The sequence below is a fragment of the Taudactylus pleione genome, unplaced genomic scaffold (genome assembly GCF_031769625.1).
Source record: "Taudactylus pleione unplaced genomic scaffold, aTauple2 ptg000386l, whole genome shotgun sequence".
In the NCBI taxonomy this organism is placed as follows: Eukaryota; Metazoa; Chordata; class Amphibia; order Anura; family Myobatrachidae; genus Taudactylus; species Taudactylus pleione.
The window spans coordinates 15,219,159-15,244,204 of NW_028284787.1; positions in this window are offsets into that span (position 1 = coordinate 15,219,159).

Genomic DNA, 25,046 nt, shown 5'->3' on the forward strand with positions numbered 1-25,046 from the left:
TCTTATGTCCAAACCACCTCATTTTAAACTCCACCAGTACCAAGTAGATAAATCACTTTTATGTTTGAACATCACCAACTTCAATAAGCCAGGAAGTTGGGAGGTGACGAGGAATAACCAGACGATGACCTTCTCATTAAGAGCTGATAGTGAACCTATAAATCTTGAACTTTTACGTACAATTAGACTAGGTGGAAGATACTTTCAGTATAAATATACACTAAGTTCCACCAAAGAAATGGTTGGTAGGGTACCAGAAGGGTATTGTGCCAAGGTATTACAACCAGAAACTTGTATGGGTCAAATGGGAGAACCTGAAATAGGATCACTTGCGAGGGAAATGTGTGTGACAAGAATGATGTTTACTATTCCTTATGTTCTCCCCAATGTATATTTTATATGTGGTAGAAAAGCGTATAAGTGTCTCTCTCCGAGTTCCGAAGGTTTGTGTTATCTGCGAAGAGTACTCCCAGAGGTTATGACCCTTACACATGGTGAAATGCTTGGTATTCAGAAAAACACACCATCACAATATCTTCACACACATTATGAACATAGAGACAAAAGAAATATGATACCTGGTGATGTACATAAAGCCACACAATTGATTAGTGAAACTGGCTTTCAAGTTTAGTCGCATTGGATCCCACCGGGATCGCTCAGGGTACACTAAATTTTAGATATATCCAAGATCTTGCTAAATTAATAGATAATATCACCGAGATGTATGATGACACATTTAGATATACAGTTAAGGAGTTGCAAACTTATAAGAAAGAACTTGTGCAACACAGGCTAGTGTTAAATTATTTAACAGCTGTCACTGGAGGGTATTGTGTAACTTTTGCCACCCAATTTGGTGTAAAGTGATGCACATATATTACAAATGATACTAGTGACCCCAAGGAGGTGATAGACCGGAAGATGGACAAAATTCTGCAGCTGAAATGGGAATTTTGGAAGAACCATAATGCTTCAGTGGCTGAAGTAGAGGAGAAGGTAGAAGAATGAAGCTGTAGAAATTGGCTGAGACAGAATCTGTTAAAGTTAAAATCTGCACAACGCCATTTTGCAAATGGCAACCAGATGCCATTTTGCGAATGGCCGCACAATGCCATTTTAGCGAATCCCACAATATCAGTACATACGGCGATGCTATTATTTAGCGTTGTACGATTCCCACGCAATAGAACAATGTTAAAAGTCCTCATTATATAAATACATACATTTTACTAAAACATAATATGAACAACCCTGCAAAACACGTACCACGGAGTACTCCACAAATACGTAGTCGCACAACGCTAACTAGCGTCTTCTCTTAATATCCTTATACTTACACATTGCACACTTACATAGAAAGGTTCCCCAGCATTAAGGTTAATATCCAAGGTTACATTCATTATTTATTATGTAATAAAGTGACTGTATTTAAGATCTCAGGATTAGTACATGATAAGCAGACAGTGTTTGGTACCATTCTGAACCACTGTTTATTTGCAGATTTCCGGTTCTATCGGCGAGGAAATCGCAACATGCATTTGCAAATTATGGATCATAGAGAGGTAGGCATTGAAATGTAATGTAATTAGCCAGCTTAGACTTGTTCTTCGGTGGGAAAAAGGACACAAAGAAGCTGTTGGAGGCTGAACTATTACAATACAAACTGACCTATGAACTGCATCGTAACAGAAGAACCAGGAAGAAGAACCAATGGGATTATGCCAACTTGATCTATTGTATTGCCTATCTCTGTTCGAGTACATAAGCAGGCTCTCTGAATCTATTAGCTAGTCATCATTTTCTTGCTATTGATGGAGGCTTCACATTTGATGCCAGAAATCTGGATCCAGACCTCATGCATATTTATTCGACTGTACGTATGGATTGTATAATCTGTTTGCGCTAATTGAATTTAGATCACAGCGTGTAACTATCTGCTCTTTGGTGAATAATAATATCTTTTTGTGCTTTGGAACCACAATCAAAGTATGGAAAGCAATTATTTATTGTGCGACTTATAACGCTAAATAACGACATTTAGGGTGTATAGCTAGGTAGGAATTCATAATGTAATCCTAAATGTCTAGCTATAGTAGCAAGATGATACTCCAACCAGGGTAACCAGGTCCTGGCGAAATCAAAAGGCTTGTCCTCTGAGGAGGTTAAAAGATCTTCTATAGACATAAAATAGTAAATTTTATGGAACTAATCTTTGCAGGTAGGAGATTTATTGGATTTATTTGAGTTCCATAATACCGGAATATTTGAGCTTGCTGCATTACTGAAGTGACGAAGAAGAGATTTCCTGTATTCGCCCAATTGGGTGTGAGAGTGATTGAGTAGCCAAAATGTGGGACCGGAAGTTACAAGGACACCCAACATTTTTCATGACATCTCTCCCATAGTGCAGAGCAGGCCAGGAGGATGGAGGAGTGGACAGCGGCAGGTGCGGGAATTCAGGGGGGACCACTACTGGGGGAACTGTATATGGGTACCCTGTATAAGAGGCACTATTGGGTGCACTGTATAAGGGGCATTACTGGAGGCACTGCATAGGGGGACCACTTCTGGGGGCACTGTATAAGGCTCACTGCAAAGAGGGACCACTATTGGGGGCACTTTATATAGGGCACTGCATAAGGGGCACTGCAGAAGGGTCAATACTGATGGCACTGTATGAGGCACTACTGAGTGCATTGTATAAGGGGCACTATTGGGAGGAGGGGGGCTTTAATAAATCATGCTGGCTGTATTTATTTGTCTGCTGCATTCATGTGTTTTAGTGATAGAGGTGTGTGTGGCTGTCTGTGGAAGTCAGTGTGTGTGTGTGGTGTGTGTGTACCTCATCAGAGGCTGAGTGGTATATATTACTTCAGTGGTCCTAAATCCTGTGTAAACTGTTTTCTCTCTCTCTACTATATATATAATATAACATTTGTAGCTACATGTTTTTTTCATTCGATAGCCAAGGATTTTGAACCCCTCTTTCAAAATCCTGCATTTGCCACTGGAGTCATGGTTGGTTAATAGTAACTGATGAAGGGCAGATACTGTGTGAGAGGGGTTTACAGGAGAGACACAATGCTTCTCAAATAAAATAAGGTCTATTTTGGCTAAAACCACTCTATTTTCTGAGGTTAAGAAATTATGGACTTGTAGGAATTTCCAAAAGTCAGATTGGGGGATAGCCCACTCTTCGCAGATTTCCCACAAATTTTTTAATGCCCGAAGAGGTCACCAGTTAGCCAACCCTAAATAGGCCCTCAGTGACCTAATTAGGGAAATGGGAAAGATTAATACCATGCAGAATATTAAGAAAGAGGTAAGAATGCCAAAACTTGAAGATATATTTGAAGACTGTCAGAGAAGTTTCCAAATGGATAGCGTGGGAGATATTATTGGGTGGGAAGGAGTGATTTTCAAAATGGAGGGTAGCCATGTCGATATCTCAGCGGGTGATTTCATGTCCACTCAAGTATTATGTTTTGATATATAGCATAATAATAAGATTAAATATCTGGAAGTTGGTAACTTCCCATATGTAAAGGGCATGACAATAAATCATGTCTGATTCTAGGTCTTTTTAGACCAATTTAATTGGAGGGTCAATAGATTAAGAGACCTAAGCCAAGCTTCAGGTATAAATATCGGTAAAGCCTTAAAGAAAGTAGTAATTTGGGAAGTGTGTTCATCTTAACCACGTTGATTCTTCCTAGCCTGCTTCAGATTCCACTGATTGTAGTCCAAACTAATAGAGGAAAGAATAGGAGAAAAGTTAGCAGTGAATAGTTGAGACAAGTTTCTAGTAAGCTTAACCCTAAGAATGTGATATGTGAAGAATGCCATGAGAATGGGAAGTCAACTTGCAATCCCGTTACTGTGGATGTAGGGGAAGAAATATTCAAAGCCAAAGATTTCTAGAAACTATAATATTTAATGCTAGAATTTGGGAAGTTTGTGAGACTATCCATTTTTTTGATGAGACAGTGATGTCACTGGATGAGAGACAATGACTAACAAGTTGTCAGTGAATAATGTAGGTTTGTGATCTACACCTCCAATTTGAATACCAGAGATATGTGTTTTAGCTCTAATGGATCTCACCAAGGCCTCCATACAAAGTACAAAAATTAAATGTGACAATGGACAACCATTGCTAATAGAAAAAGCCTTTGACAGGGTGCCATTGACCCTCACCCTAGCTGAGGGTTAGAAATCCTATATAAAGCAAGAGGACCCAGTCCCATGTGCCTGAGCACAGATCAAGAAATGTTCATCTTATCCTGTTAAAAGCTTTTCAGCAACAGTAGACAAGATAATATTAGGTGTATTCACCTGCAACGTTAAATGTATCAAGTTAAGGACCTTGGTTGTACTATCGCAGCCTTCTTGGCCTTAAACAAAGCCTACTTGATCATTGTGGACCAATTGAGGAGGAAGTGTAGCCTATTAGCTATAATTTTAGCATATAGTTTAAGATGGATGTCGAGCAGTGAAATGTGTCAAGTTCAGACACAAGGAGGGGTCCTTACCTGGTTTGGGTATGACTGAAATAAGAGCTTCCAAAGACAGATCAGAGAACATAAACAGCGTTAAAGGTCAAAAGTAGCATAGGGGCCAATATATCTTTAAAGGTTTTATAATAAGCTATTGCAAGGCCATCAGGGCCAGGACTTTTGCCTGATGGAGAGGAAGATCTAGCCTCTTGCAATGTAAAAGGCTGTTCCAAAGTGTCTCTATCTACTGGAGAAATAGAAGGGAAAGATACAGAGGACAAATCATCAAACACGTCTTGCGAGGAAAGAGGAGGAACTGACCCAGGGGAGGAGCCCATTATTGGAAAATTATTAGAAAAATTATTTGGAAATTATTGGAAAAATAATCAGTGAGAGCTGCATCAATTTCAGCCTTGCAATAAGCGTCTTGCAGAACATACTCACTGAGCCGCCAGTTCCACTGTCTTGGGGAAGGGTGTGGAAGGATTTATGTCAGAGAAATAGGGGCATTGCCTGACCAAGTAACTGGTCCTATAGTAGCTTCAATGAGCATGAGGAGATGCCTATGACTCAGAAAAAGATAATCTAAGTGGGACTAAGTTTTGTGGGGGTGGGAGTAGAATGTGTAGTCATGGCTTGACGGATGTAGGGTTCTCCAAGAGTCGGCCAACTGGTGATCATGAAGGGCCCATTGAACCTTGCAGTATGTAGCTGCTGAAAAATAAAGAGAGTTAGAAGAGATATCGAGTAGAGGGTCTAAAGTTTGGTTAAGATATACTCCTAAAGCTGTAATACCCTTCTTCAAAGGGGTTCAATCTGGTCTAATGCGGATTAGAGGGAAGTAAATTGGGTGTGGTTAGGAGTATATATATTAATGAACGTAAAGGATTGGATGAAGAGCTGACAAGAAATCAGGGGGAGTCTACCAGAATCAATCTATAGAACATAATTTCAGAGACAGGTATTTTCAGTGAATAAAGTATTGTCACTCCTTTAGATTTCCCTTCAGGATTGTTGTTATGGCAGTCACAAAGGGAAGGAGCTTATGGACCAGGTTTAAAGTGGGTTTCTTGGACCAGAGCCACATCTATCCTATCCTACTAGCCCACAAGGAGCGTAACAACCTTTTTTCATGGACATTCAGGCCATGGGCGATAATACAGGAGATTGTGAGTTTAGTGATTGGAGTAATCAGATATAGTTAGAAAAGCAATGTTTGGTGATCCCTATAACAGTGAGAAGGGGGGGGGTGAAGGGAGAGGAGAGAAGAACAAATAGACAAAAATTTTAGAGAGAAACACAAATACAACAACAACAATAAAAATCCTGTGACAGAGCATGGAACATAAGTCATGATCCAACATCTCAGTGACTGGAAACATACAATGCAGGATGGGGGGTATAGGGGGACAGTGTCAAATAAAGCCCCAATAATAAAATAAGTATCATCTATACTGTGACATCCTAATTGCAGAATATGAAACTAATAAAATATATGACAATTTAAAGAATAGTGAAAACAGCCTTATTTTAAGATATGGAAAAAACATCTCACAAACAAAGATGATCAACAAGGTAGAAAAGTCATCACAGAGAGGGTTGGTGAGGGTGATAGTAGTAGATGAGAACCCAGATCTCAGGTGTATTCCATCTCCAGATGGTCAGGAGAAATTCTTGGTCGCCACCGTGAGAGTTGGATTGTTTGCCAGGAAGTAGGCTTTCCTGAAGTAGCGGGCAGATCTAAGTGAGCCTTCCAAACAGCCATTTCAACAGAGGGCAGACCCAAGGTAGAGCAAAAGGAAGGGAGTTCAACCGGAGTGTGAAGGGAGTATGTTTTACCAGAGAAAGTCACTTGTAGATGGAACGGGAAGCCCCAACAGTGTCTCAATTGGTGTTAACATAACTCCTCTGTTCGTGGTCATAGGGCAGGGGCAGAACTATAGGAGACAATGGAGGCGCCTGCCACTGGGCTTCGGCACTAAAGGGGCACCTCCTCCATTGCCCACAATATATTCACCCCACTTAGGGCTGCAGTGTACTGTTACGGCCACCCAATACATGGCACCTCTTCCTGGCAACTGAGAAGCCACTATACACTAGTGTAGAGCTCCGTGTCAGACCATCAGCTGCTGCCTCTGTCTATCTATAGCCTGTCCCTACTCACTGGTGTTGCTGCTCCTCAGCAGCTTGTCAGCATAACACGTCCAGCGCCCCCCTCACCCACAACTCTCTGTCTCACTCCTCCATACAGTGTCAGTAGCTGTGATGGAGGGGCACCAAATTAGAACTTGCCTCCGGGCATCTGGGATGAACTTACGCCACTGAATGTATGCCAAGATAGATCCTGGTAGATATGGATGGCATCACCGTTGAAGTCAACACCATCTAGTTGCCTGACTATCAGCATTATGTTCTCTTTTTGGGAAAAGTAGCAAAGCCTACAGGTTAGGTCTCTCGGAGGAGGGGCCAGGAGGGCGCAGAGCACTATATAAGATTATTTTGTCATTTGGGTCATTAGCCAAGAATTTTGTTGAAAATTTTCATCAAAGCATCAGTTAAATTAGAAGGTTGGACATCTTCAGGTAGGCCTCTGATGCGGATTTTATTCCGTCACCCTCGGTTGTCTAGATCATCCATATTAGCTATCAGAGCTTGCTATTTGGTAGATTGGAGATAAATAATGCCTGTTAGTTTAGATAAAGTTGTAGCCATAGATTCTTGCCTGTCTTCTACAGTTGTGAGGTGATCTGAGAGTACGGAAAGATCATGCTTAACAAATGCCATCTCTTGTCTGATAGTATTTGGAAGAACTTGTTTTTTTAATCAAGGTTTTAATATAGGTTAGGATTTCTTTAATCTCTCTACCCAGTTTGGAGGATGATTGTAAGGACAGGTCATCCATCGAAGAGGGGCTTGAGAATTTGGATGGAGCAGAAAAATCAGATGTGTTGAGGGTGGAATCTTGATAGGAAGGAGTAGGCATGAAGAAAGGCCTCAAATCTGTTTGGGACGTTTAGTTTCTAGGAGGAGGATTATCCTATTTGTGTGCAGACTTCCTGAATTTGCTCATGTTGTAATAAATATGATCGTTAAGCGTGGTATGAGGGCATTGTAGGGGTATATTGCTATCAAGATACCATATATAGGGATTTCAAATGAGCACCAACCCCCAGAAGCCAACTATTAGGCAACCATGGCCAGGGGCTGGCTGGCAACTTTTAGCCTGGGGGGCAAATGCATGCAGGCGGCTCTGGCAGTGCCCCTTAACTAGTGGTGAAAGTTGTAGTCTCCCCCTATGCAGTACCCCCAGTATTGCCCTTTATATAGAGCCCCCAGCAGTGGTCCCCCGATGCAGTGCTCCCAGTGGTAGTCCCCTCCCCCCTATGCAGTGCCTCTAGTAGTAGTCCCCTCCTACCTATGCAGTGCCCCTAGTAGTAGTCCCCTCCCTTTGTAGTGCCCCTAGCAGTAGTCCCCCCCTTGTAGTGCCCCCAGTAGTAGTTCCCCCCCTTGTAGTGCCCCCCAGTTGTAGTCCCCCCCTTGAAGTGCCCCTAGTAGTAGTCCCCAGTAGTGGTCTCCCCCTTGTAGTGCCCCCAGTAATGGTCTCCCCCTTGTAGTGACCCCAGTAATGGTCTCCCCCTTGTAGTGCCCCAGTAATGGTCTCCCCCTTGTAGTGCCCCCAGTAGTGGTATCCCCCTTGTAGTGCCCCCAGTAATGGTCTCACCCTTGTAGTGTGGTATACACGTAATAAAAAAAACCCACGTACCTGAATCCCTGCTCCCACCGCCGCCATCCGCTCCTCCATCCGTCCTCCCAGGCCGGCCCACTCTGTATTATGGGAGAGAAGTCATGACGTCTCTGCCATTACCCACTGCAGGAGCCGGAAGATGAAGCGGCTCTGGCAGTGGGTTTGACAGGCTCTCATTGGCTGCTAATTAAAACAAACACACAGCTGCCGGCGCCTGTGTGTTTGTCAGTCACTGTGTAGTGCTGACCAAACTCTGTCTGGTCAATGCTACATGCGTGGTGCAGCTGTGTCACAGAGACAGACTGCTCGCGGCCCGCATGGCGCTGCGGCCCGGGGGGAACATGGCACCCTGCCCCCCAATCCAGCCACCCTCTGACCATGGCTGATGTCAGCAGTCATAAATACATTATAGAGATGAGGGTCACAACAACCCCCAAGTTTCTAGTCACTTTCTCCTGGTTTTTGTGCTGCAATTTCAGGTTATGGACAGAAGATGGAGCTCCAATACAGGACAGAAGCAGCAAAGCACAATGTCTTCAGTAAATTAAACACACAGAAAAATTGTATTATCTAGGTGACAGGAGATATTGAAGCTGAACACTCCAACATAGGAGGGGTCACATCATCAATGCTGCACAGGGAGGGAGGAGTATTGTCCAGCTACACCTGTAGTGTAGCAGCATGAATTAAGTCCCAGATTAATAACTAATAACTTTCAGAGAAGTGTCCAAAAATATCAGATGGTGCTGTATATAGTGAAAAAGCACTTATAGGCAGAATTAGAGAACACAGGGACACTCTAGCTGGGGACGGCTTAGGGATGGATATAATACTGCCCTATGTGAGGCTGCAGGAGATCAAAGATGGCTGCCAGCTCTTACCCAGTCCCAGGTTCCCAGGGGAAAAGACTGTCACAGGACTCCACAGCAGGGCACCAGCAAGTGGGATAACACAATCACAGCCCCCACCAGGTAATGGGCTCAGGTCCAGTCCTCAGTGGGCAGACATGGGGTTAAAAGCAAGAGTCGCGGTAAGTGGAAGTCTGCGGCTGGGCACAGCTTCTCATGAAACACTGCAACTTCAGGCAGTGTATCGGGCCATGGCTCTGGGATCCTTCTGGGAGCACAACGGCCTTTGAGGACAGAACCCTGGTGATTCTGGGGTCTGTTAGCAGCCCAAGGAACTAGTATCTGGCAGGATAGCTCCCCAGAACAGGCAAAGTAACAGCCTGAATGCAGGGAAAAGTCAGCTCCCATTTGCAGCCATGCCAAACCCCATAATAATTATATTAAAATACTAGAATCAATAAACTTGGCACAGGATTAAAGCAAAGATTTTTAAAAACATTAGCCCAATCTGGTTTTGGAAAAATTAAGTACAGCAAAGCTTATAGTCCCATTATACTTGAAGGTAGTCTATTTTCCTTTTCTTATTACTGGTGTGCCGATTTTACTAAAAGTTTCCTTTTATTTGTGCATATTTTTACTTAACTTATTCTTTCATTGTATATCTATAGCTCTTGTGATGCTAGACTATAGTACAGATGTACTGTAGCCATAAAAGTAATATAATAAGAGGCGCTTGTAGTGATGTGAAATTAAAAGAAAAAATATTAAAGAATAAAAGTGTAAAAATATAAAAATGATGGGGGTAAAAAAATTATAAACAATGTGAAAAAATAATAAAAGATGTGTAAAAATATGCAATACCTGTAATAGGAAAAAAATTGTGCATATAATGTTTATAGCCTTTATTGTGTACTTAGTCCATATTGGGAAGTCAGGGATGTTGTCAGCTACTGGCCATACTCGGAAGGATGCAGATTTGTGCTATCTAACTGACCCTATATCTGCCGACCTTCTCTGCAGTGTTCTGCCATTGCTGACTGGTTCCCTCCATGTCGGACTGGGGCATGAAGGGCCCACCAGGGAATTGCAATTGCAGAGGTGTGGCCAGTCATTATGTAGGGGTGGTCATCAACTAGAGGGGCATGGCCATCTCACAAAGGACATAGTTTTATAATAATCTTTGTGCCTTTTGGTCTATTAATAATATTACCCCCTTTAGTAGAATGGTAATTGTACTGAGATTAAGAGTAAAAATAAGAGATTAAGGGGAAAAAACTGAGGGGCAAATGGGACAGAAAGTGTCAGGAGGGAAGCAGCATGACTATATAGAGAAACAGAAGTGGGGAATAGAAATAGACAAAATAGAAGAATAAAAAAGGTGAGGAGTGTCAGACAGAGTAATGGGGAAGAGATAGCATGGAAAGAGAGAGAAGGTGTAAGATGGGGAGGGAAACAAAACTCAGGCAAAGCTGGGGACAACTGCTAGTATTTTTAAAAAATATAAAAAAGCACTCTTAAATGCACATTGTGTTCTGTAACTGAAGGGTGGATTAGGTGCAGCATATGTGTGTACCCCTCCTCCTACTGGCCTTGTGCCAGAGTCCATTGTGAATGCATAGATCTTTAGCCTTCTCTACTGCAAATATCTCTGGGAATATGGCCATCACGCCACTTTTTCTGGTGATTTGTCTGCAGCACCAGTCGACACGGGTCTCCGGAGAGGTAAGTATAATTATAAATGGCCTCCTGGACCCATGTGTACCACCCGCCTTGCACACATTTTAGATATGCCAAGGCTGTAACTACCATAACTGTCACTTCAGAAGCATAAAAAAAATGCAATGAGACAACTGCATTAAACTTGTCACAATTACAAAGCAATGGGAAAACTTCAGCCCCTGCAGTGCACCAATAGCAGCACTTTTATAATATAATTTTATATGACCACATTTATTAAAATAATTGTCCCCCATATTCCTGTAGTTTAATGATCCAAACCCATCCCCCATCCTCTTGAACCACCTGCACTCTTTTACTTACCTTAGGGCTGTGATGTTATTGCATTAGATATGCCTAATGTTTGTAGACACTCCCAAAAGCCTGAATCTTCAGTGATGGTCCCTAGGACCATGGGGAATGCTGGGAAGTGGGTGTAGTCTGGTGTACAGTATGTCTATAGTTTGCAAATGACTGAATAAAGAGCATAGCAGTTGAAACCCTTGCATCAGTATCCATATGAATGCATATACAAGCATGCAAACAAAACATGGTGCAAAGCTGTGATACTCAGTGTGTGAAAACTCTGCCTTGTGCTCTTGTCACATCAAACTGTGAGTAGCAATGGATAAGCTGTCTCCTCCAACAGGCATGCAAATGTCTAGTAACTTGTCTGAAAACTGGAAAAGATTTAAACAAAGGTTTAATATTTACCTTACTGCATGTGGAGCAGATAATGAGGAAGATAAAACCAAGACATGCATTTTCCTCCATGTGATAGGAGAGGATGTGCTGGACATTTATAATACTTTTCAGTTTGCTGAAGGGCAGAATATGGTTTTAAACTCTATAATGCAAAAGTTTGAAGACTACTTTGTACCAAGAAAAAAATGTGACATATGAAAGATATAAGTTTTTCACTTGTGATCAGAAGAATGGAGATGGGTGTGATCTGTATGTTACAGAACAGCAATCACTCAGCAAAACCTGTGAGTTTGGTGATTTTAAAAGATTCACTAATTAGAGATTGTATTGTATGTGGAATACCTGATAATGGACTCAGAGAGAGATTGCTGAGAGAGCAAGATTTAACAATAGATAAGGCAGTGAATATGTGTAGATCTCCAGAAATTACAAAGCGCTGAGCGCTCGCAAGTGGGTCGATGTTGCCCAAGTGCGCATGATGGAGGCGGCTCCGTCGTGCGCATGCGCGAGACCTGAATAACGATGGTGATTGACAGCACGCCCCCTTTGGTAGACGTGCCAGGGGCGTGGCTGCCCAGACGGAGGCGTTCCCATGGGAATGCCTACCATCTGGGGCCGGCCCCACTGACATCACTAGTGATGTCAGTGGGAGTGCTTTTGGCTCTGATAGAGCCAAAAGCACTCCAGGGCTTGCAGCAGACGAGACCCTACCTTAGGATCTCGTCGCAAGCCCGATGGTCACGATGGTCCTGACCATCGCGAACATCATTTTGGTCGCTTGCTATAGCTGTGGGTGGTCACCCACAGCTATGCGAGCGGCCAGGAGGCCGCTCCAAAAAGTAAGAGGGACGGCCCTGATTCAGAGCGTCCGGCTCTGAATCAGGGCCACAGTCCGCTAAAACCCTACACAAGGTAACTGATGGTGCTGTACATGTTGTGAAGAAAACAGAGCCAAACAGAACACCATTCTCTAAAATGAAGCAGTATAAGTCACAGACTAACAGAGAAATGTGTAATAGATGTGGAAATAATCACAATCCTAAAATGTGCACAGCTTATGGTAAAACCTGCATGAAATGTGGTAGAAGGAATCACTTTGTCAAATGCTGTAAAACCAAAAGTGAAGCAAACACAGTGCACACTATTACACAAGCTGAGACTGAAGAGTTTTTTGTGGATACCATTGAACTGTGCAGTGCAGATAAGAAGGAATGGATTGTTCCTTTAACAGTGAACAAGATTGCCATTCCCTTTAAGCTTGATACAGTCGCACAGGTTAATCTAATATCTTTTCAAGACTAGAAGACTTTTAGAGTAAAACCTAAAATTCATCCAGCCAATGTGAAAGTTGCAGGCTATACTGGTGAGAAAATTCCTGTAAAAGGTACATGCCTAGTGACACTGAAATACAGAGGACAAAAGTTTAAAACCTCTCTACTGATTGTGGATAGAGATGTGCAACCGATCTTAGGACTAAGGACCTCATTCAGAGTCGGTCGTAAGCGGCCGCTCAGTCGTACGCATCCAATTTTTCCAAACCACGAATGCGTACGGTTAGTTGTGCGCATGTGCGTACGAGGCCTTGCGATCCAAAATGCTGTAGATCGTATGGCTTACGAGCAGGAAGTGGCTTCCAAGAGTTGATTGACATGAAAGGCCATTTGTGGGTGTTAACGGGGGTGGTGGTCTAAAAACGCTGGCGTTCCTCACCGTTTTCAGGGCGTTTTAGGGGCATACATCAATTTCCTGCTGCGACCGACATAGAAGGCTGGAAGTAGTAAAACGTCACTCTGCAAGCAGGTTAGAGGCCTGGCTGATCATACAGCTTGAGGTTGGGCACGTGCTCTCTCAAGCCCCAGAGTACAATCGATAGTATCGAATGTTACTGATGTTAGGAGTGATGTTTCTATTTTGAGCCACACAATGCAAGCAGCTAATAATCGTTTGTTGTAGCTAATAACACTGCTAATTGGCATGTAATTGATTTAGCTGCGTTTGCATTAGCGAATAATAAGAATAAATATATTTCTTGGGGATGGCTTAATCTATGTGGTTTTTTGTTAATTTTTGGTGTAATTTGCACACAACACAAGCGGCCGCAACCATCAGAAGAAAATTAACATACAGCGACTGACAATGACTGACAACGATTGACTCGATCACTAGCTGCTTTCACTCGCTAGCTAGAGGAGGTGTATTGTTCACGTATGGGCGTCACTTTGGTTGCGACCGACCGGCCGTGTGATTGCTTCCTTTTTCAGTTTTGCGGGCGTTAGGCGTACGACCGAGCGGCCGCTTACGACCGACTTTGAATCAGGCCCTAAGTTCCTGTGAGAAACTTAACTTGATAAAGAAAGTTTTTATGGTGACATCACAAGTAGCAGATAAGTGCAAATCAGTGTTTACAGAATACAGTGAAATATTTGAAGGTTTAGTCTGCCTGGTGAGCATAAGATAAATATAAACACACAAGTTCCTCCAGTGATACACCACTGTAGAAAAGTGCCATTTGCACTGAGAGTTAAACCACATGGAAGCTTTGGGTGTGATAGAAAAGTTGATGAGCCTATTAAATGGGTGAGCTCTTTAGTAATAGTGGAAAAGAAAAATGGACAACTCAGAATATGTCGAAATCCAAGAGATTTAAACAAAGCTATTAAAAGAGAACATTTAAAATTACCAACCAGAGATGAAATCATGTCGCAATTTGTGGGAGCAAAATGGTTAAGTAAATTGGATGCATCTTCAGGATTCTGGCAATTGAAGCTAGATGAAACCAGCTCAAAGCTGTGTACATTTAATACACCAGAAGGTCGATACAGATTTCTTCGACTACCATATGGGATACTGGGCCTGATTCAGACCCGCTCACGAGCGCTGAGCGCTCGCAAGCGGGTCGATGTTGCCCAAGTGCGCATGCGCACGATGGAGGCGGCTCCATCGTGCGCAAGCGCGAGACCCGAATAACGATGGCCAAGCCATCGTTATGGGTCTCGCACCAAAGGGGGCGTGCTGTCAATGGTGATTGACAGCACGCCCCCTTTGGTGGGCGTGCCAGGGGCGTGGCTGCCCAGACGGAGAAGTTCCCATGGGAATGCCTACCATCTGGGGTCGGCCCCACTGACATCACTAGTGATGTCAGTGGGAGTGCTTTTGGCTCTGATAGAGCCAAAAGCACTCCAGGGCTTGCAGCAGACGAGACCCTACCTTAGGATCTCGTCGCAAGCCCGATGGTCATGATGGTCCTGACCATCGCGAACATCATTTTGGTCACTTGCTATAGCTGTGGGTGGTCACCCACAGCTATGCGAGCGGCCTGGAGGCTGCTCCAAAAAGTAAGAGGGACGGCCCTGATTCAGAGTGTCCGGCTCTGAATCAGGGCCACAGTCCGCTCCAGAAGTAAACCACAAAAGAATACACATGATTTTTGAACATATTCCAGGTGTTGAAACAATGATGGATGACATTATTATCTGGGGTTCTACAAAGGAAGAACATGGTTCTAGATTGAGACAAGTGATGGAACTTACCAGAAAAGTGAATCTAAAGCTAAACAAGGACTAATGTCAATTGGGAGTGAAAACACTTACCTTTATGGGTGACGTAGTCTCAGATCAAGGTGTGAAGCCTGACCCAAGGAAAATATCAGCCATATAGTGAATATGGAATGCCCTAACAACAAAGATGACATCAGAAGATTCCTAGGAATGATTACTTACTTAGGAAAATGTATTTCTCAACTTTCAGAACAATCAGCTCATCTTAGATGGTTATTGGACAAAGATAATGAGTGGATGTGGTCACTTGAACAAGAAGAAAGTTTGCAAAAACTGAAATAGACCATTACAGAGCAACCGGTACTAAGATTCTTTGATCCTGCAAAAAGAATAAGAATTTCATTAGATGCTTCTCAATTTGGCCTAGAATCTGTATTGTTGCAAGAACATGAAGATACATGGCAACCTGTAATCTATGCATCTAGAGCGTTGACAAGTGCTGAAAGAAGGTATGCTCAGATAGAAAAAGAACTTCTAGCAATCACTTATGCATGTGAGAGATTTCATCAATTTGTGTATGGTCAAGCGTTTACAGTAGAACTGACCACAAACCATTGGTAGCTAACATGACTAAATTGTTGCATGACTGTCCCATGAGAATTCAACGAATGCTTATAAGACTACAGAAGTATGATGTACAATTGCTGTGCTGCCCCGTTAAATACATGTACATTGCTGACACACTTTCTCGTGCTGTGGACGAAAGTGAAGGTTCCGGAAGTCTGATGGACAAAGAGATCGAAGCATATGTGGATTTGATTGTAGCTTATCTCCCAGTGTCTCTTGCAAGGCAAGAACAGATTAGAAAAGAAACAGAAACAGATGACACAATGAAAGTGTTAAAAGACATCATTCTAAAAGGATGGCCAGCAGAAAAAAATGCTTGTCCGCTGTCAATTCATGATTATTGGATGTACCGCAGTGATCTTACTGTTGTCAATGACATCATTTACAAAGGCAAAAGGTTTGTCATACCTGCATTACTAAGAAAAACTATGCTGTGCAAGATACATGAAGGCCTCTTAGGAGAATAAAAATGTAAGCGGAGGGCACGTGAAGTGATGTATTGGCCAAGAATGAACCAAGACATAGCACATACAACAGCTACATGTGAGTTATGTCTTATGTATAGACCAAAGCAACAAGTTGAACCGCTGAGTCCTCATGCAGTGGCAGAGAGACCATACCAGAAGGTAGGCGCAGATTTGTTTGATTGTAATGGGAAGATGTACATTGTCGTGACTGATTATTATTCTAATTATCCTGAGGTGAAGACACTACATACAACTCCTAGTAAAGCTGTAATCAATTGCATGAAGTCAATCTTTGCAAGGCATGGTGTTCCTATGGAGGTGTTCACTGACAATGTGTCAGGACTGCAACTATTTCAGTACATAAAGATAGATTACTTTTTCCAAAGTTCCTTTGTGGTCATTGGAGGAGCTATCCTGCTTGCTGGCATTCTTCACATACAGGGAATAGAGAGTTAAAGTGATCATCTGTTTCCAAGGTGTTGTCAGGTTGTGGGATTCCTAGATTGCTCATTATTTCAAACATGATTCCATTTGGGTCACATGGTCTGAAACTTCCTATGGATCACAGACCTCTAGTATAAAGCCTGTTACTAACAGAGCTCAGCATAGTCATTGCCTAAGTATTGCTTTTTGCTCCATTGCTGTGGTTTCAACTTTTGCTGCACTATTTACTTTGCCTGTTGCCTCTCACTCCTGAGGACATTGAACCCATCTTCATTACAGTTGTCAACTGCACCATTGCAGATATCATCACCGCATCGCGGGGCTCAACCCCGTTCCGGAACCACACTGCTTCACAGGGCTCAACCCTGCTTCAACCTTCATGGCATCGCTGGGGTTCAACCCCCCCTCCGGATCCTAGTTACACCGCAGGGCTCAAACCTGTTCCGGAACCACACCGCTTCACAGGGCTCAACCCTGCTTCAACCTCATTGCATCACAGGGCTCAACCCTGCTCGAACATCACTGCATCACAGGGCTCAACCCTGCTCCGACTTCATCGCATCATAGGGCTCAAACCTGCTCCGACCTCATCGCATCACACGGCTCAACCCTGCTCCGACCTCACCGCAACACAGGGCTCAACCCTGCTTCAACCTCACAGCATCACAGGTCTCAACCCTGCTCCGTCTTTCACCACATCACAGGGCTCACTCTGCTCCGGATCTCCTTCACTACAGGGTTCCACCCAGGTGAAGCTCCTCTATACAATCCTGAGGTGTTAGCCTCATACTTGACTCGGGGTTCCCTACCATATTAACTTTTCTGTGTTAAAGACTATTTGGAGGTTTTCTCTTATACTCATTATTGCTTATGTGAACCTCAGTGTTGTTGAGACTTTATGTGAGACGTTACTATTATATTTCTCCTGTGAATAAATTCTATTCACTTTTATTCCGTGCTATCGAGATTTCATGAAAAGGTCATTCCTAAAGCCACCCCAGTTTACTGTACCTAGTAGGCCTGCCTCCTCCCAAGAGTCTCAAGTGCCGGCAGCCGTGACAGTTTGCACAGACCTAAAAATGAATCCGGATCTGGAACAGGCTACTGGGGTACAGGTGCTTTAGGGTTTGACCGCTCATTTGGAAGTACAGGAAAACACTCAAGTTCAAGCTTTGCAATGTCTACAGGATCTTTCCACATGTCTTGATAAACTTAAGATTCCTGTTGCAAAAACATCAGGGATTTCTGCTTCTCATTTACGTTTACCGACTCCTACCTCTTATGATGATAATCCAAAAACATGTAGAGGATTTCTCAACCAATTTGAGATTCATTTTGAATTGTTACCTCAAAGTTTTACCACCTCTCGTGTTAAAGTGGCTTATATTATGTCATTATTGTCTGGTGCTGCTCTTGAGTGGGCCTCTCATTTATGGGAGAGAAATTATGCCTTAATGTCTAATTACCAAGCTTTTGTTTCTACTTTCAAAAGGATATTTGATGAACCTGGAAGATCAGTGGCTGCATCTGTGGATATTTTGCGAGTAAAGCAAGGAACAGTCAGTATGTGGTTTGTTTTCAAACTATAGCCGCAGAACTTAAATGGAATTAAAAGCAGCATATTGGAATGGTCTCTCTGAGAGACTTAAAGATGAATTGGTGACTTGGGATCTTCCTGAGAATTTGGATGAGTTCATTTCATTGACTATTAAAATTGATTTTCATATGCGAGAATGAGGGGTTCAGAGGAGTTGCTCTGAGTGTTCTAAAAGTTCTCTTCCCCAGTCTAGCTCTTTTCACAGTACATCTGATGAGCCTAGGCAAATTAATAAAGCTAAATTGTCTGAAGTTGTGAAGTAACGTAGGATGTGTTCTAATTTGTGCCTGTATTGTGCATCCTCAGAACATTTCTTGGCTAAATGTCCAATAAGGCCAGGAAACTACCGTTCCTAGTTGATGGAGGGGAAGTCAAACTAGGGGTACTTTATAAAGTTTCCCCAAAAAAGGATTGTTTAATTTCTGTGAGAATTCCTGATTTTGGTTCTTCGTGTCAAGAGTTTTCTGCATTGCTAGATTCTGGAGCAGCTGGCAATTTTATTTCAGTCTTTGGTTCAGAAATTAAAAATTCCTGTTGTCAAATTAACCCATCCTTTTTCCCTTTCTGCAGTTAATGGGACTAGAATTTCTAATGGATATGTTACGCATCAAAGTCTATGAAGTTGAGGATAGGAGCTTTGCATGAAGAAAGTTTAGAGATTTTGGTATTACCTATTTCTATGTATGATATAGTTCTTGGTTTACCATGGTTAACTCTTCATAACCCTCACATTGATTGGAATTGTTCTCAAATTCTTTCTTGGAGTCCTAAATGCAAATTAAATTGTTTGATTCCTGTGGTACGATTGGCTGAAGTGAAAGTAGATGTTCCACCTTCTCTCCCACAGCCTTATCATGAATTTGCTGATGTCTTTTCTGAGCAGGCAGCAGATGAACTTCCACCGCATCGTCCCTGGGATTGTCCTATTGAACTTATTCCTGGTAAAATGCCACCCAAAGGTTGAGTATACTCTCTCTCTGTTCCTGTTCCTGAGACTCAAGCCATGTTGGAATATGTGCAAGATAACCTTCAAAAGGGGTTTATCAGGCCTTCTTCATCTCCCGCTGGAGCGGGCTTCTTTTTTGCAAAGAAAAAAGATGGTGGTCTTCGTCCATGTATCGACTTTAGAGGTCTAAATGAGATTACGGTAAAAAATAAATGTCCTTTGCCTCTCATTACAGAACTGTTTGACAGAGTTAAGGGGTCTCCATTGTTTACTAAACTTGATCTAAAGGGAGCTTACAACTTGATCAGAGATAAAGAGGGTGATGAGTGGAAAACTGCGTTTAATATGCGAGATGGCCATTATGAGAACCTCGTCATGCCTTTTGGTTTATGTAATGCTCCTGCGGTGTTCCAGGAGTTTGTGAATGAAATTTTCCGAGATATACTTTATCAGTTTGTTATTGTTTATCTTGATGATATTTTGATTTTTTTCCAGGAATCTTTCTGATCATCCTACCCAGGGGTCTTCAAACTTGGCCCTCCAGATGCTGTGGAACTACACATCCCAGCATGCACTGCACATAGTTTTAGCATGCTGTTATATCAAAAAGGTGGCAGTGCATGCTGGGATGTGTAGTTCCACAGCAGCTGGAGGGCCAAGTTTGAAGACCCCTGATCCTACCCATGTTAAAGAGGTATTAAGTTGCCTTCGAGCTAATAAGCTTTATGGTAAGATCTCCAAGTGTGTTTTTGAAGTACCAGTGATACCCTTTCTGGGGTATATCATTTCCGGTTCTGAACTTCAGATGGACCCTGAGAAGTTAAAGGCTATTCAAGATTGGGTTTTGCCCACTTCATTAAAGTCTATTCAGAAATTTTTAGGCTTTGCCAATTATTACAGAAAGTTTATCAAAGCATTTTCAACGACTGTAGCTCCAATTACTGCTATGACAAAAAAAGGGGCTAATCCCAAAGTGTGGCCCCCAGAGGCATTGTATGCCTTTCAGACTCTCAAAGATGCATTTTCCGCGGCCCCCATTCTAGTTCAACCTGATGTTGAGAAGTCATTAATGCTAGAAGTGGATGCCTCCACTTATGGAGTTGGGGCTATTTTGTCTCAAGTGGCTGCAGATGGGAGAACAGTATCTAGTGGATTCTTTTCACAAATGTTTTCTAATGCTGAGAGTAATTACTCCATCGGGGATGAAGAGTTGTTAGCTATTAAGTTAGCTTTGGAGGAATGGAGATATTTATTAGAAGGTGCAAAGCACCCTGTTACTATTTTTACAGACCATAAAAAATTGTTATATTTTGAAAACTGGCTATTGTCTAAACCCACGACAAGCTCGTTGGGCACTCTTTTTCTGGTTTTGATTTTGTCCTCAGGTATCGTCCAGGTTCAGTGAATAAAAAGGCAGATGCACTTTCACACTCAATGTTGGAAGAGAAAGAACAAAATGAGGATCAAAGGTACCCTATAATAATCCCTCTGGCTTTTTCTTCAATTTCCATCTCTCTCCTGATCCTCCTCCTGGGAAGATATTTGTGGCACCAGAGTTACGAGGTAAACTTCTTTCCTGGGCTCATAATTCTCATTTCTCTGGACATCCAGGGGTTTGTAAAATGTACTCATTTTTGCAACGTTCCTATTGGTGGTCTTCCATGATAAAAGATGTCCAAGAGTTTATAAATTTTTGTTCTAAGTGTGTACAACATAAGTCCTCCCGGCAGTCTCCAGTTGGTCCTCTCCATCCACTACCCATTCCCACCCAACCATGGACCCATCTTTCCATGGATTTTATTACAGATCTTCCTGAGTCTAGGGGGTGTACAGTTATTTGGGTAGTGGTGGATCGTTTTACCAAGATGGCTCATTTTTGTCCTTTCGCTCGAATTCCATCAGCCCCCAAATTAGCACAAATATTTATGAAAGAGATATTTCATCTTCATGGACTTCCTTCTAAGATGGTGTCTGATCGGGGTGTCCAGTTTGTTGCTCGGTTTTGGAGGACTTTATGTTCATCATTGCAAATTAAATCACAGTTTTCTTCTGCATATCACCCTCAGTCAAATGGACAAACTGAAAGAGTGAACCAGGAGTTGGAGACCTTCTTGAGAATGTATATTACTACTTATCAAGATGATTGGATGGATTTCTTGCCTTGGGCTGAGTTTGCTCATAACTTTCATTATTCATCTGCTACAGGTGTAAGTCCTTTTTTCACCAATTCTGGTCAGCATCCTTGAGTTCCTGAGTTTCAATCAATTCCTACAGTGGATGTTCCAGCAGCCAAAGCTACCCTCCAATATTTTTCTGGAATTTGGAGACAGGTACATAAGTGCCTTAGGAAAGCATCTCCTAATTATAAGGTCTTTGCTGATAGAAAACGTTCGGCTGTTCCTAAATACTCTGTTGGGGATCGTGTCTGGTTGTCTACTAGAAATCTTCGACTTAAAGTACCTACTATGAAGTTTGCTCCCTGGTATATTGGTCCTTTTTGTATTATAAAAATTGTCAACCCAGTGGCATGTAAGTTACAGTTACCCCCAACTATGCATGTACCTAACTCCTTTCATGTCTCCTTGCTTAGACCATTGATTCTTAATCGATTTCATGACAGCTTGCCTAAAGTACCTCCCATAACAACTGCTCGAGGTGTGGAGTTTGAGATCGATAAGATTCTGGATTCACGTAAGCATCAAAATCAATTACAATACCTTGTAGACTGGAAGCGCTATGGCCCAGAGGAGAGATCTTGGATTAAAGACTCTGATGTCCATGCTCCTAAGTTGATACGTAATTTTCATGCTAGATTAAGTTTAAAACCTGGTGGGTGTTCGGAGACCACCCAAAAAGGGGGGGTACTGTCAGGACTGCGACTATTTCAGTACATAAAGATAGATTACTTTTTCCAAAGTTCCTTTTGTGGTCATTGGAGGAGCTATCCTGCTTGCTGGCATTCTTCACATACAGGGAATAGAGAGTTAAAGTGATCCTCTGTTTCCAAGGTGTTGTCAGGTTGTGGGATTCCTAGATTGCTCATTATTTCAAACATGATTCCATTTGGGTCACATGTTATGGATCACAGACCTCTAGTATAAAGCCTGTTACTGTGTCTCAGTGTCTGTGCAATGTTACTTTCAGGTCTTTCTTGGACTCCTGCCAGGACCCTGCTGTGCCTGTGGGTTGCTGTGGATTTTGCTATAGCTCCTTTCATGTTCCAGCTAAATTTCTGATGCCAGTTACCTGCCAAACTACAGAGCTCAGCATAGCCATTGCCTAAGTATTGCTTTTTGCTACACTGCTGTGGTTTCACCTTTTGCTGCACTATTTACTTTGCCTGTTGCCTCTCACTCCTGTGGACATCGAACCCATCTTCGTTAGAGTTGTCAACTGCACTGTTACAGATATAATCACCGCATCATGGGGCTCAACCCTGTTCCGGATACTAGTCACACCGCAGAGCTCAACCCTGTTCCGGAACCACACTGCTTCACAGGGCTCAACCCTGCTTCAACCTTCATTGCATCGCGGGGCTCAACCCCGCTCTGGATCCTAGTTACACCACAGGGCTCAACCCTGGAACCCACCGCTTCACAGGGCTCAACCCTGCTTCAACCTCACTGCATCACAGGGCTCAACCCTGCTCTGACTTCATCACATCACAGGGCTCAACCCTGCTCTGACTTCATCGCATCACAGGGCTCAACCGTGCTCCGACCTCACCACATCACAGGGCTCAACCCTGCTCCGACCTCATCACATCACAGGGCTCAACCCTGCTTCAACCTCACAGCATCACAGGTCTCAACTCTGCTCCGTCTTTCACCACATCACAGGGCTCACTCTGCTCCAGATCTCCATCACTACAGGGTTCCACTCAGGTGAAGCTCCTCTATAGCATCCTGAGGTGTTAGCCTCATACTGGACTCGGGGTTCCCTACCATATTAACTTTTCTTTGTTAAAGACTATATGGGGGGTTTTCTCCTATACTCATTATTGCTTATGTGAACCTCAGTGTTGTTGAGACTTTATGTGAGAGGTTGCTATTATATTTCTCCTGTGAATAAATTCTATTCACTTTTATTCCGTGCTATCGAGATTTCATGAAAAGGTAATTCCTAAAGCCACCCCAGTTTATTGTACCTAGTAGGCCTACCTCCTCCCAGGAGTGTCAAGTGTCAGCAGCCGTGACACAATGGTCCTCAGTTTTTCTGTGCTGAATTTAAACAATTTGCTGATGATTGGGAATTTGTCCATACCACATCAAGTCCCCACTATCCATGGTCAAATGGATTGGTGGAAAGATCAGTAAAAACTGTAAAGAGTCTCATGAAAAAAGCGCAGAAAGGTAAAGAAGATTTCTACAAAAGTCTCTTAATCTACCGCAGTACACCTCTGCAGAATGGATTTTCTCCAGTACAAATGTTGATGGGAAGGAGAATTAAAGCAAATCTTCCAATACATGATGAACTGCTTAAACGTATAGTTCAACATTAGTCAGACTGAGTAAGGAACGACAACAGGTGAAACAAAAACTGTTCCATGACAAACGAACAAAAAGCCTATCTGATCTTAGGTCGGGTGACTAAGTCTGTCTCAGAGACTATGAGAAGGGCATTTGGATGCAGAAAGATACTGTGCAGGCACAAGTAGCACCAACATCTTATACTATACGCACAGAGCATGGAACAGAAGTAAGAAGAAATCAGGTGGATTTAATATCTCAACCTAACCAGCATGAAGACAACATGACTAAAGAATATCCTTCATCTGACATGTATGATAATCTGGATAACGGTGAACAAACCATGATTCAATAAAGGTCCAACATGGTTGATGAAACACAGACTGTGTATGAAAGATCCAAAAGAGAAATTCGCAGACCTGAGAAACTTATTGAAACATGTTTGATGATATTCTTAACATATTACATTGTTGAATTGTTGCACTGAAGGATACAGGGCTTATCTTTAAAGAAAAGAGGATGTAATGTTATTGCATTAGATGTGCCTAATGTTTGTAGACACACCCTAACTTGTATGTGAAAGCCTGAATCTTCAGTGACGGTCCCTAGGACCATGGGGAATGCTGGGAAGTGGGAGTAGTCTGGTGTACAGTATGTCTTTAGTTTGCAAATGGCTGAATAAAGAGCATAGCAGTTGAAACCCATGCATCAGTATCCATATGAATGCATATACAAGCATGCAAACAAAACAAGGGCATCTCTCGCTTGGCTCCTCATGCTTGCAGCTTGTCTCTTCCTGGCTTCTTCTCTGACAGCTCCTCCCAGCAGCTGCTGCACTGTGTCTCCTCTCCTCTATCATTCATGCTGGGTTATGATCTGACCAAGCTGTGCCCACACACAGACAGCATCCTGCTCCACCTTCCCCCTGCAACTGCCTGGGCCCTTCCAGCATCCTGCTCCACCTCCCCCCGCAGCAGCCTGGGTGTTCCCCCACCTGCAGCTAGCCTGCTTGCTGCTTCAGACTCCTCCGCCCCCCCCATCCCGTGCGCTGACTACTAGTACAGCACCGCTTATTCAAGACACAGTGTTAATTTAACAGCCAGTGACCAGTACTAGGCCACACCCTCCAGCAATAGAGGGTGTGGCTATGAAGCAGCGGGGCCCACCGGTGAATCCCCCAAATCCCCGGCAGCCCAATCCGAGCCTGTCCGTATGCATCTCAGTCTCTCGCTCAATGGCATGGTAAGATGACATCTTTCCCAGCGTGATAATACGGTTTGTCATCTCCAACGCATTTCAGGCTTACGCCCTTTGTCAAGGATAGCGTCTGTGTCCAAAGGTGTCCTTTTTATTCATCAAACTTTATTGAACAATTAACTAATTAAGACAATCCCGATCATCTGTTTCCTTACAACAGACGAAGGTCATGTGTGACAAAATTGTCACTCCATTATAAACAATTATTTGAAATTTAAAAACGGTATTG